At 36.3% G+C, this 14,211-nt stretch overlaps 2 protein-coding genes across 5 annotated transcripts in view; both read left to right on the top strand.

The window, feature by feature from the left end:
- The window catches only part of Rnpc3 (RNA binding region (RNP1, RRM) containing 3), a 71,418-nt gene extending 63,963 nt beyond the window's left edge, over nucleotides 1–7,455 (top strand). Inside the window, exon 16 of the transcript XR_008722576.1 lies at nucleotides 7,303–7,455. The gene's annotated coding sequence lies outside the window, so the exon portion shown is untranslated. The remainder of the gene's footprint in view (nucleotides 1–7,302) is intronic.
- The window catches only part of LOC129691911 (alpha-amylase 1), a 46,011-nt gene continuing 38,753 nt past the window's right edge, over nucleotides 6,954–14,211 (top strand). For 2 of the 4 annotated variants that reach the window (XM_055628095.1, XM_055628092.1), the window contains exon 1: nucleotides 6,954–7,252. The gene's annotated coding sequence lies outside the window, so the exon portion shown is untranslated. Of the gene's footprint in view, nucleotides 7,253–7,376; nucleotides 7,455–9,621; nucleotides 9,709–14,211 lie in introns of those variants that run through there. The other 2 variants (XM_055628093.1, XM_055628094.1) reach the window with 2 other exon arrangements.

The following is a 14,211-nucleotide window of genomic DNA, read 5'->3' as shown; positions in this document are numbered from 1 at the left end:
TATCTATCTATCTATCTATCTATCTATCTATCTATCTATCTATCTATCTAAACATATGCTCATATATGAGTATCCATATCTCACAAAGTAATTAGTTAAGGGAAATGTAACATTAACATTCACATAAATTAAAAATTTTAATTTAAAAATTTTCTCTCAACAATGTACATATAGATATAAATGACAAATAAATTGGAAACCTCTAATATGATTAAGATGATGTCACAGTTAATCAAGACAGATATAGGATTTTTCATGAACAAAATGGTGGATGCATGATCTGATATATGATTATCATTACATTTATGATAATTCTGGTATTTCCTTTAATGGTCAGTTCCTAATGAGAGAAAGACTCTTCCCTTTGTAAGTGGTGTGACTTCCAAAGATTTTCAGCATGAGCACTTGATCTGTGTTTATTGGAGTTATGCCTTTTTCTAGCACTGTGGTCAAGTATGACAAAAAAGGATGTAATGTTACATTACAGTACAAGGCAGGCTTTGGATTAGCAAAGTGAACTTTTAATCTCTGGTTACAAATCTTTATAGGGATTTCTTTGTATCAACAAATGGTTTAATTTGTTTGAAAAAATTATATCACTTTAAACATTATGAAGTGGTGATTATATTTGTTGAGTTTCAGTGTAATCACTTAACTACATCAATTGTTATTGGCAAACTATGCGAAAGTCTAATCAGATTATTGACCTTATCTTTATGCCACAATTTGCAAGTTATTTCTCTTCATCAGCTTTAAGCCACCAAGGTACTTTTTAGTTAACTTGGTAAACATGACTATGACACTCACAGTCCTTTATGCCATACACATTTGAATACTAGATTAATAAGATGTCCTACATTATTACACTTTACACAGTGATATATGGATTACAGACCAGCAAATAAATATAAGAAGAGGCATGGGATGTAAGTACTGAAAACAAACTCAGAGAAAATGCTGGTATAGATGTTGATGCTACTCACTGAACAAATGACTAAGAAAGTCAACACAGCACTGACAAAACACAGAGCAAGTATGTGTTGACCAATTTAACAGGTAGTTTTGAGTGTCATTTTAATGTGTCATTGTAATATGGACCATGCAGCACCGGCCTGAAGAAATCACACTTGACCTGAAATCTGAAGATGAATGGAAATTCTCTTGTTGATCCACCTAAGTAATTCTCTGCAAAATGCCTAATGGATGGGTAGGCAGTTGTGTCATTGTCTTCAAGTGTCTTTGCTTAGAGACAGAACAGGTGTAATGGATCCCCACATGTTTCTGATATTTCTTTTGTTATATAAAATATCCATGGGTGGATTTTTTTTATTTCTTTTTAAAATTTTTTTTAAATAGTTACACTTTATTTACTTCGTATCCCCCCCTGCAGTTCCTTCCCTCCTCCCCTTCCAATCCCTACCTTCTTTTTTCTTCTCCACGCATGCCCCTCCCCAAGTCCACTGGAAGGGGAGGTCTTCTTTTCTTTCCTTCTGATCTTAGTCTGTTAGGTCTCATCAGGAGTGGCTGCATTGTCATCTTCTGTGGCCTGGTAAGGCTGCTCTCCCCTCTGGGGGAGGTGATCAAAGAACAGGCCAATCAGTTTATGTCAGAGGCAGTCCCTCTTCCCATTACTATGTAACTCACTTGGACACTAAACTGCCATGCGGTACATCTGTGCAGGGGTTTTAGGTTATTTCCATGCCTGGTACTTGGTTGGAGTATGAGTCTCTGGGAAGACCACTGTGTTCAAATTTCTGGTTCTGTTGCTTTCCTTGTGGGGTTCCTGTCCTTTCCAGATCTTACTATTTCCCACTTCTTTCATAAGATTTCCTGCAATCTGCCCAAAGGTTGGCCATATATCTCAGGATCTGCTTTGATAGTCTGCAAGGCAGAGCCTTTCTGAGGCCCTCTGTGGCAGGTTCCTAACTTGTTCCCTGTTTTCTCCTTTTTCTGTGTCCAATCTCTTTGCCTTTCTGGATAGGGATTGAACATTTTAGCCAGAGTCCTCACTCTTGATTAGTCTGTTTAGGTGTACAGATTTTAGTAGGTTTATCCTATATTATATGTCTATATGAGTGAGTATATACCGTGTGTGTCCTTATGCTTCTGGGATATCTCACTCAGGACTGTCTTTTCCAGTTCCCACCTTTTACCTGTAAATTTCATGATTTTCTTGTTTTTTATTGCTGAGTACTATTTCATTGTGTAGATGTACCATATTTTCTGTATCCATTCCTCAGTTGAAGGGCATCTTGGTTGTTTCCAGCTTCTGGCTATTACAAATAAAGCTACTTGTATTGATAGTAAGTGCCTATTGAATCCCAGATATTATTGTCAAAATTATTTTTCCAGTTTTTACCATTGTATGGTTTTGGCATCTTTGTAAAAAACCAGTTGTCCATAAGTGTGTGGGTTTATTTCTGGGTCTTCTATTCGATTCCATTGATCCACCATTCTGTTTCTATGCCAGTACCATATAGTTTTTAGTACTGTTGCTCCATAGTACAACTTAAGATCAGGGATGGAGATACCTCCAGAAGATTTTTTTTTTATTTTTTATTTTATTTTATTTTTTTCTTATCAGTTACATTTTATTAACTCTGTACCCCAGCCATGTCCCGATCCCTCATTCCCTCCCAGTCCCTCCCTCCCTCCCTCATCTCCACCATGCCCCTTGCCAAGTCCACTAATAGGGGGGACCTCCTCCCCATTCATCTGATCCTGTTTTATCAGGTATCTTCAGGACTGGCTGCATAGCTCTCCTCTGTGGCCTAACAGGACTGCTCCTCCCTTGGGGGGTGGGGAGGCCAAAGAGCCAGTCATTCAGTTCCTGTTAGAAATAGTCCTTGTTCCCCTCACTATGGGAAACCAATTGGTTAGTGAGCTACCACAGGCTACATCTGAGCAGAGGATCTAGGTTACATTCATACATGGTCCTTGGTTGCATGTCAGTCTCAGAAAAGACCCTGTGCCCAGATATGTTTGGTCCTTGTGGAGCTCCTATCCTTTCCTCATCAGACTAACTCCCCTTCTTTCTTATGATTCCCTGTACTCTGCCAAAGGTTTAGTCACGAGTCTTTGCTTTGAAAACACCGCTAGTTAGAGTCTTTCCAATGCACTCAGTAGACTCCTGTCAATGTTCAATGCGTATCCCTTCTGTCTTTCAAAACGAGGATTGATAATCTTACCCCATGTCTGCTCTCTTGATTATCTTTTTTAGGTGTATAGATTTCATTATATTTATCATATCTTATAGGTCTATATAAGTGAGTATATACCGTGTTTGTCTTTCTCCTTCTGGGATATTTCACTCAGGATGATCTTTTCTAGATCCCACCATTTGCCTGCAAATTTCATGATTTCCTCCTTTTTGATTGCTGAGTATTATTCCATTGTGTAAAAATACCACAATTTCTGTACAAGGAAGGAATGGGTGCAGTAAGTATTCTTAACCACCGGGTTATCACTCCATCTCCAAGAAACATACTTTTAAAAAATACATGTATTTGATACAAATTTGTATATACATACAATATATGTACATATACATACACCTACAATGTATGTACAAATACATACACCTAGTCATAAACAAACTTTTTTGAAGTAGTAAAGTATTTCACAAAGAATAATAATTCTGAGGAAAATACCTTACACAGAATCCTTGTGAAAAACAATAGAAGCCAGGTGTCCTCAGAATATCTTCAAAATGCTGAAAGAAAAATTGTTTTTATAATTCTATTTATGTAAAGTAATTTATTTTTTTAAATTGAAACTAAATAATTAAAAAATTTTAAAACATGAAACTAAAGAAAAGATAGAGTCAGTTTTAGAACACCAAGTAACACAATTTGTCTAAGGAGACAGTCACCAAAGAATATTAGAAAGTGTTTTGAATATCCTGATTGATTCTAGATAGAATTTTTTAGCTATTAGATACATAAATAGAAAGCAAAAATAGCAAGCATATGAACAAATATACATTATGTTTTCCTATTTCAAAGATACTATTTTCTAGAATTAAATATGAGGATGATGTAGGAATGAACACAGTGACTGTAGACTTAGAAGAAATGTTCATTTGTCCTAGTGTCACTTCATTTTCTCTGGCAAACAGCCTTGATGTTTCTTTGAATTTTGAAAATCCGTGTGCTATAATTTCCATTAACAGAGTGCATTATTTCTACTGTGGCAAATAGGGTATTATGTTTATTAAAAACTAATGTGTAAGTAGTCAAGATGTTAAAAAAATTAACAAATCAGTAAGAACATGTGTTTAAATGCAACTATATATTAATAGTTTAACCCAATATGAGAAAATTGTTTATGTTAAACGGACAAGCTTTTTCAGGTATTATTCAAAAACATTGATAAAATAACTGATAAAAATAAAAGGCTATCGCAAAAAGTACTCATTCAAACTTTGACCAAAAAATGAATATAACTGTATAAGTTTTGCACAAAATAAATTAGAGGCCAAATGAACATCCAAGGTAAATATTTCCTATTACAAAATATTTTATTCTGACTAGAAACTCAGCAGTTTCAAAATCTTTGCACCATTTTATGTTTTTTTTAAATTTTATTTTATTAATTACACTTTATTTACTTTGTATCCACCCATAAGTCCCTCCTTCCTCCCCTCCTGATCCCACCCTCCCACCCGCTTTTTCGCGCATGCCCCTCCCCAAGTCCACTGATAGGGGAGGTCCTCCTCTCCTTCCTTCTGATCTTAGTCTATCAGATTTCATCAGGAGTGGCTGCATTGCCATCTTCTGTGGCCTGGTAAGGCTGCTCCCCCCTCAGGGGGAGGTGATCAAAGAACAGGCCAATCAGATTATGTCAGAGGCAGTCCCTCTTCCCATTACTATGTAACCCATTTGGACACTAAACTGCCATGGGCTACATCTGTGCAGGGGTTCTAGGTTATCTCCTTGCATGGTACTTGGTTAGAGTATGAGTCTCTGGAAAGACCCCTATGTTCAAATTTCTGGTTCTGTTGCTCTCCTTGTGGAGTTCCTGTCCACTCATGTTTTAATAAGATCATTTAAGTGGTAAAAACAAGGAAATTAGGAATATAATAAAATACATAGTCAAATTGGGAGATAGATAAAGCAGTAACAAAGTAATAATTAAAGACCAATTGGACATATACATAAAATTACATATGCTTTCACCGTTGTTTATATGTGAGGTCAGAAAGTGAGTCTTCTAAAGAGTTTGAACAGGGCAGTATTCTACTGTCAATGGGAGTAAGATTACTTAGGAGACATTTATTCTCATATTTAGCCAATTTTCATACCAATAACAATTTTTACTAGAGCTTTTGTTAAGGGATTTATTCAGTTCTTTAAGGTTTTTTGTCAAATTCATAAATGTTATTTTTTTTTTCTTTTTAACAAATTTGGGTGTTATTTTATTTTTGTTTTGGTTTTTTAAAAATTTTATTATTACAATTTATTCACTTTGTATCCGGCTGTGGGCCCCTCCCTCATCTCCTCTCAATCCTACCCTCTTTCCCTCTTCTCTCCCTATGCCTCTCCCCTAGTCCACTGATAGGGCAGGTCCTCCTCCTCTTCTATTTGACTCTAGTCTATTAGGTCTCATCAGGACTGGCTGCATAATCTTCCTCTGAGGCCGAGAAAGGCTGCATCCCCCAGGGAAAGGTGATCAGAGCTCCAGCCAGAGACAGTTCATGCCAGAGACAGTCCCTGATCCTCTTACTAGGACACCTACTTGGAGACTGAGTCTGTGGGCTACATCTGAGCATGGGTTTTCAGCCCTCATTTAGAAGGGCAAATGTTATAGACACTGGAAGCAGGAGAACACAGGGAACAGGAAAGGAGCCTTCCACAGAGGGCTTCTGAAAGTCTCTACTGAACGAGGTATCGAAGCTGAGGCTGAGACTCAGCCAAACTTTGGGCAGAGTGCATGGGATTTTATGAAAGAAGGGGGCAATAGGAAGAACCTGGAGGAGACAGGAGCTTCAAAAGGAGATCAACAGAGCCAGAAACAAACAAACAAAACCAAAAACAAAAACCTGGGTCCTTGGGGCGCTGCAGACACTGATACCACAACCAAGGACCATGCATGGAGAGGACATAAAGGTTGTTTTAATGTCTTTTTTTATTTTGCTTCAGTTATATTGGACAAGTTAGGAGGATGGAAGTCACTATGGAGCTTAACTGCTTGGCTTAGCATGATTGTAGTATTTCCTATTATATGATTTTGAACGAGTCTTGCTACCTACTTTTCCCATGACTTTCTTTTCTCATTCTAAATGTAAAGGTGATCAAGATTCCATCTTTCAGGTATATGATAAAACATACAAAATGTCTCAAAAAGTTAAGTGATTAGTCTTAGTTCTTATTTATTTATTTCTTTCTTTCTTTCTTTATTTATTTATTTATTTTTACAGTTTATTCACTTTGTATCCCCCCATAAGCCCCTCCCTCCTCCCCTCCCAGCCCCACCCTCCCTCCCCCTTCTTCTCGATTGCCCCTCCCAAGTCCACTGATAGGGGAGGTCCTCCTCTCCTTCCTTCTGGTCTTAGTCTATCAGATTCCATCTTAGTTCTTTTGTCTTTCATTTTTATCATAATTATTATTTTCTAAATGAGCACATTATAAATTCTATGACTCTAATATTTTGTTGAACTATCACATTGTGGGTGGGCAAACTCAGATGTAAAAACAATCTTTGATTCCATGGATTTGTTCCCATTATGCTCTCATATTTTATTGATTCACTTTTGCTCAGTGACAAACTAACACGACCTATAAACTCATTTTAGCAGACTTCTAAGTTTTGTATAAATGATTCAGAGGAAAAGTTGAAAGTAGAAGAGGTTGTTGCATGTTGAGAAAGCAAAATGACGAAATACGTTGTAATAGAACAGGTAACAAATCATCAGCAGAGGGAAGGCAGTGGTTGCCTAAGGACACCAGGGTGGTGTCCAGTCCCTCGCAGGCCACTGTGGAGCTCAGATCACAATGTTGACAGAGATTATATAAGGTTTGAAAGAGTGAATATTGAAAGGAAGAGTGATACAAAATTATAAAATTCTAATGTGGTCTTTTTTTTTTTTTTTTTTCAACTGAAGAGAAACTGAAACCAAAACAGTCAGATTTGAGATTTGTGCGTGTTTTTTTTTGTTTGTTTGTTTTGTTTTGTTTTAAATAATTGACAAACACTGAACTGAACTGCTGTAGGTTTGTTTGTTTGCTCATTTATACAAGTTGGAGTTGGAGAGGTAAGTTAGTATTTACTTTTCCCTTTCTCTTTTCTCCCTTTTGTACTTAGGATTTCACGGACAATCTTTTTTTAGGTTTGTTGACAGACCACGTTTGCTTGCTCAGCAGCACAGTCTGTACTATTGATTTTGATTTTGGAAACACTATTGAGCCTTGCCTCAAAACTTATCTTTAATTTCGGAGAAGTTTTGGGTAAAGTTGGTAAGTTTGTCTTTTTCTAGTAGCTAATGCTAAGCTTAAGTTATTATTTTTTTTCTGGTGATGTTATTGATGGGTAAATGATTACTTCTTTGAGACAGAATGCAAGGAAAAACTCAGAGGAATTATGAATTATTTTAAGTAAAGCAAACAGAACTAGATTACCTTCTATGAAAAATATCTTTCTAAAACTTTTATAATATTAAAGATTGGACATATAAAACATGGAAGTTTTCAACACTTAGAGATATTGTGATGGATGATAAAATTGCATGTAAAGATGTAACAGTAAAGAAACTAATGTTTTCATGACATTGCCATTAAATTGTTTACTATAAAGATACTTAACCATGAGTCCTCTGCAGTGCTAACTACAAATGGCAGGCTTATGTAAGCTGTCTCTTAGTGGTCAGTGTTAATTCATTTGTATTTTATAATTCATAGTTTTCCATGCATTTCAGGTAAAATACAGTGAGGGCTTACATATGCAAATAGGGAGTATACAGAAACAAATAATTTTTCCTATAATTTGACTATTAATTAACTATTTTTCTTAACATTTAGATTGAGTTTCTTCAAATTGTATGACTTTGATATCCATAAGTAGAATTTCAGCTAAATGCCTAACTTGGTGATAGCTGATACATAAAGAGGAATATTTAATTTATTTATATTAGAGTCCTTCCTCTGTAATATTTATACTGAAGTAATAGGACACCTATTTTATAACATTGAATAGAAAACAATTTTTGAGAATGTTATGTATAATTTTCAGTTATTTTTTAATGTCAGCTATGTGATTTTTAATTATTATTTTTATAAATTTTAATTTATATTATGCATTTTTGTGGTGACTTAATAGTTATTCATATACTAACCAATTGGGTGTCAGCATTTTCATGTCAGAGTTTTTGATAAACATGTAATTTCTGTCCATAATACATGGTTGATTATAGTTCACAATACGCTACCAAATATCTTGTAAATCACTACAGGAAAGGTCACAGAAGGCTCCGAAAAAAGTTATGATGATGAACAAGAAACATGAAATAATTTGTTTTCATAAGTATGCACTGTATATGTGTATCTTAAGACCACAAAGTAGTCCAAAATATTAAATACGTTTAACTGAAAATTCAGGGATCCGTACTTCATGAGAAAAATGGTTTCCATTTTTGATTATGATATTCTAATATATACTCAATCATATATATTATTATATAATTACATAATATATCAATAAATGATATATAATTATATACTGAACTCAAAACAACATGAATGATAGCCATGCATGTAGCCCCTGATGTCCATACTTAGTTCTTTTTTATTATTTACAATTATTATTATCATTTAAAATTTCTTACTTGTATACAAGATATTGTAATAATTTTCCCTTCCCTTGTACTGTCTCTTAGTCCTATACCTACATTTTTGACATCTTTTCAACTTCAACTTTATATCTTTCTTTATTCTTCTGCACAAGTCTTGTGAATATGATCATATTTGCTGTGTATTGACTCTTCCAAAAATCATGTTATGTCCAGAAGGCAACATATTACAGTGTTTCACTCCATCTTCCAAATCTTACAGTATTTTAAAAAATATGTTTCAGTACTTTGTTTGTATATATTTTGTGTATCTATTCTCCTGTGCATTCAGTGCCCTCAGAGACTAGAAGAGGAAGTTGTATCCTCAGCAACTGGGGTTACAAATGATTGTTAATTGCCATCTATGTGGCTCTGGAAATCAAACCCAGGTCCTCTATAAGAGCAAGAGACATTATTAATGGTTGAGCCATCTCTCCAGGCCCAGGCTCTTAATTTCTTTATGGACCCTCTTCTATGATATTCTTTGGGTCTTTTGTGAGTAATATAGATGTCCTGTTTAGGGCTGAACACTGAATTCTCTTCTTCTTAGCCCTTTTGGAGAGTTATGTGTTGGAGGTTGGTCTGGTGCTCTGTGTATCAAAATGCTGAATTTTGGGCCTCTAGATCTGGTTGCAGTCCAGAAAGGTGCATTGTCACGTACATTGGTCGATGCTGAGTAAACTTTGCTTCCCAATTATCTCTGAATGGTTAATAAAAAATCTGGACATCCTATTTCTGGGTGAGAGAGGAGTAGGCAGAACTTCCATTCCTGGTCTTCGGTTATAGGTAGAGACCATGAGGGAAAGGGAGAAAAGGAAGAAGGAGAGAAAAGAGGTGATTAAGAACTGACCTGATGAAGTGGAAACAACCCAGACAGAACCAATGTGGCAAGTAAAGCAGGGCACATGGCTGGGAAATAATAATACTAGCAGAGAGGATTAGAATAAATGATTATTTTCCCAGGTATTGATCTTGTATTGTATTAATACAATAATTCTCTGTGTCATTTAGTTTGGAGCTACAGCAGGTGATTAAAATATTTCCTCCAAAAAATAAAATATTAATACAGTTGTGAGTTATTGCTTTGACTGTTACCCATTGTTAAAACAGTTCTTTGACTAAGGCTAATACTTATACTAATCTGTGGGTTTAAATGTAAGTATTTAGAAAGCAATTCAACTATAAGCTTATTTAACAAAACATTGGTAGTAGATTCTAAGATGATAACCATGATATCCTAGGCCTTAAATACTTGATCAATAAAAGGTGTGTATTCATGCCTGTGGGTCAGTCCTAAGATCCAATCAAAAAGTGATGCCTTGTCCTTGGAACTGCTATGTATTTAAGACAGCTTGGCTGGAAGGTTGGTATTGTGGCACAAGGTTCAAGACTGCATTAAACCACTGCTGAAGTTTTCTCTCTCAATCACTTGCACAGAACCTCCCTACACTATGAAAACCATTCAGCATGGGGGAAGTTTCCAGCTCAGTCCAGCTTGATTTCTGTGGCAATACCAATAGATGTATTATTGTCTTCTGGGCTCCCTGGCCAACAACTCAAAGTGCATTCATCTCATACTTGGCACTGGGATTTTGCTCTTAAAAACAACTATTTCTAGGAAAACCCTTTTTCCATGCAGACTACCATGATTTTAATAGCTCAATTCAATAGGTATTTTTTAAAATGATTTTTATAGATATTATTTTTAAAAATTCAGTCACTTGGAAGTATTATTTTATCACATTGTTAACTCATCTATGTTTAGTTTAACACATTCCTGGCTAGCTGATCATTCTTCTAGGCAAAATTATATATTCAGTTTCATTTCTCCTTTTTTCTTTCATTGAAAATAGATTCTTTTCTCATACAATATATCTTGACTACAGTGTCTCTTCCCTCTAATACTTTCAGTTCCTTCCCACTTTTCTTTCCCTCTGGAACCACTTCTTTTATGTCTCTTTCTAAAAAAAGAAAGACTTCTAATATATAAAGACCAAACATGACAAAGTAAAATAAGATAAAGCAAAAACTATCATATTGAAGTTGGCTATGGCAACCAAATAAGTGGAGTCCAAAAATCAAACAGTCACTGGAGTCAGAGACCCACTCAATCTCACATTCAGGAGTTCCATAAAATATAAAAACCCACTAGGCTAATAATTGTAATATATATGCAGAAGACATGACCAGACCACTGTAGGTCTTTGATTGCTGCTTTCTGTCTCTGTGAGCACATATGTATCATGCTTAGTTAATTCAGAGGGCCTTGTTCTCCTACTGTCCTCCATCACCTCTTGCTTTTCCAGTCTTTTTGCTTCCTTCTCTGTGGGATTCTCTGAGCTCTGAGGGGAGAGATTTGATGAGTAGCTCCCACTCTCTCTATACATAATTTCTGACTATGGGTTTCTGCATCTGTTTCCATCTGCTGCTGGAGGAAGCCTCTCTGATGACAACTGGATAAGACAGTGACCAATGAGTATTGTATAATGTCATTAGGAATGATCTTATTGATTTATTTTTAGACGAATAGTGTTTGGTTTTTCCCATAGATTTCTGGTATACCTATGCCCTGGTCCTTGATTATCCAAATTGTGTTGGGTGTGGGATCCTTCTTATGAAGTGTCCCTTAGATCAAATTGGACATTGATTGGCTACTCCAGTAAATTCTGTGGTACCATTGCCCCAGTACACTTTGCAGGCAGGACAAATTGTAGAAAAAAAGGTTTTGTGCCTGGTTTGTTGTTCAAGTTTCTCTTTTAATAGCCTTTAGAGTACCTTCCTGTGCCAAAGAGAGTAGAATGTAGAATGTGAAGGCTCTATGTAAACACTAGCTCAGCTTCTTCATATTCCATGAGTTGTGTATGTTGTCCTCAGTAATGGGGCCCCACTGTCAGTCTGTGGAAAACAGAATTTTGTTTGAGTAATAACCTGGGTTGTTTGAAGATTTCCATGGGACCTCTTTCTTCATCAACAATTCACCAGGTTATAAGACATGGCTCGCTCCATATACCCCATTACTAGAGGTCCTCATTAGGATCACCTTCATATATTCCAGGAAATTTCTTCTGCACTAGGTTTCTTGTCATCCTCCAAATCCCCAATTCCAGCCTTCTCTCTCCTCTACTCCACTCTCTCTTTCTCTACTCTGTTTTCTCCCATCTCACAACATGGTTCCCCAACTATTGTCCTTACCCGCCTCCCAATCTGTCCATTAAAATCTACTTCTAACTTCCAGGGAGATTCCTGCATTTCCCATAGACCCATCCATTTTTACCTAACCTCTCTGGGTTAGCTTGGTTATCGTTTACTTAATGGCTAATAATTTTTTTTAATTTTATTTTTCTTTTAGTTAATCCAGACCACATTTATCTTTCTGAGTCTGGGTTACCTAACTCAGGATGATGTTTTTCTAGGTCCATCTATTTGCCTTCAAACTTCAGGTTATCATTTTTTTTTTTTTTTTTTTTTTTTGTTGACACCTGAGAACTATTCCATTTTGTAAATGTACCACATTGTCTTTATCCATTTTTCGGGTAAGAAGCATCTAGGTTGCTTTCGGTTTCTGGCAGTAATAGCTAAAGCTACAAAGAACAGGGTGTGAACAATGAAGTGTTCATGTGGCAGAACGGAGCATACTTTGGCTATATGCCCAAGCGTGGTGTAGCTGCGACTTGAAGTAGATCAATTCCCAACATTCTGAGGAACCACCGTATTGATTTTCATAGTGGCTCTACAAGTTCTCATTTCTGCCAGCAACTGAAAAGTGTTCTCCTTGATCCACATCCTTGCCAGTATGAGCTGTCACTTGTGTTATTAATCTTAGTCATTCTGACAGATGTAAGATGGATTCTCAAGTATTTTTGACTTGCATGTTGCTGATGGCTAAGGGTGTTGAACATCTTTTTTAAGTGTTTCTTAACTATTTGAAATTTATCTATTGAGAATTTTTCTGTTTAGACCTGTGTTCCATTTTAAAAATTGGATTATTTTTTTTATTCTTTATATAATTTGGCTATCAGATATGAAGTTGGTAAAAATCTTTTTCTGTCCTCTAGGCTACCAATTTGTTTCATTGACTGTGTCCTTTGCCTTAAAGAACGTTTTCAGTTTTATGAGGTCTCATTTATTAATTGTTTACATAAGTTCCTGCATTAACAATGTTCTATTCAAAAAGCTGTCTTCTGTGCCAATGCATTCCCGCTTTCTTCACAATAGGGTTGAGTTTATGTGATTTTATGTTGAGGTCTTTAAACTATTGGGACTTGAGTTTTATGCAAGATGATAAATATGATCTACTTGTGTTCTGTTTTTTTTTTTTAATTTTAGTTGCTCCTTTTATTCCAGATTCTGTTATTAAACGTCAAAAGAAATTTCTTCTCCTTTTAAATTTTTTATTTATTTTTTTAAAAATTAATTTTATTAATTACAGTTTATTTACTTTGTATCCCCCCTGTACCTCCCTCCTTCCTCCCCTCCCAATCCCACCGTCCCTCTTCTCCTCCCATGTCCCTCTCCCAGTCCACTGATAAGGGAGATCCTCCCCCCTTCCCTCTGATCTTAGTCTATCAGGTCTCATCAGAAGTGGCTGAATTGTCTTCTTCTGTGGCCTGGTAAGGCTGCTCCCTGAGGTGATCGAAGAGCAAGGCAATCAGTTCATGTCAGAGACGGTCCCTGTCCTCATTACTATGGAGGCCACTTGGACACTGAACTGCCATAGGCTACTTCCGTGCAGGGGTTCCAGGCCATCCCCATGAGTGGTCCTTGGCTGGAGTATCAGTTTCAGAAAAGACCCCTGTGCCCAGACTTTTTGAACCTGTTGCTGTCTTTGTGGAGCTCCTGTTCTCTCCAGGTCTTACTATCTCCCACTTCTTTCATAAAGTTCCCTGCACTCTGCCCAAAGTTTGGCTATTAGTCTCAGCATCTGCCTCGATATCCTGAAGGGTAGAGCCTTTCAGAGGCCCTATGTGGAAGGCTCCTGTCCTGTTCCCTGTTTTCTCCCTCCTCTGATGTCCATCCGATTTGCCTTTCTGATTGAGCATCTTAGCCAGAGTCCTTCTTCTTGATTAGCTTCCTTAGGTGTACAGATTTTAGTATGTTTATCCTATATTATATGTCTAATATCCACTTATGAGTGAGTATATACCCTGTGTGTCTTTCTGCTTCTGGGATACCTCATTGAGGATCATCTTTTTCTTATACAGGCTAGTCAAATCCAGTTTGCCTATCACCAGTTGTTGAAAATGCTGTAATTTTTCCATTGTGTATTTCTGATTTCCTTATCAAAAGTAATGTTTCATATGGGTATGGATTTACATCTGGGATTTCAATTTGATTCTATTGATCAACTGTTTTCATGCCAATGCAGTGTTTTTTAAAAAATTAGTATTACT

This window comes from Psammomys obesus, unplaced genomic scaffold (genome assembly GCF_907164565.1).
Source record: "Psammomys obesus unplaced genomic scaffold, mPsaObe1.curated_primary_1811, whole genome shotgun sequence".
Lineage (NCBI taxonomy): Eukaryota > Metazoa > Chordata > Mammalia > Rodentia > Muridae > Psammomys > Psammomys obesus.
This window is presented reverse-complemented; position numbering and strand designations above follow the sequence as displayed.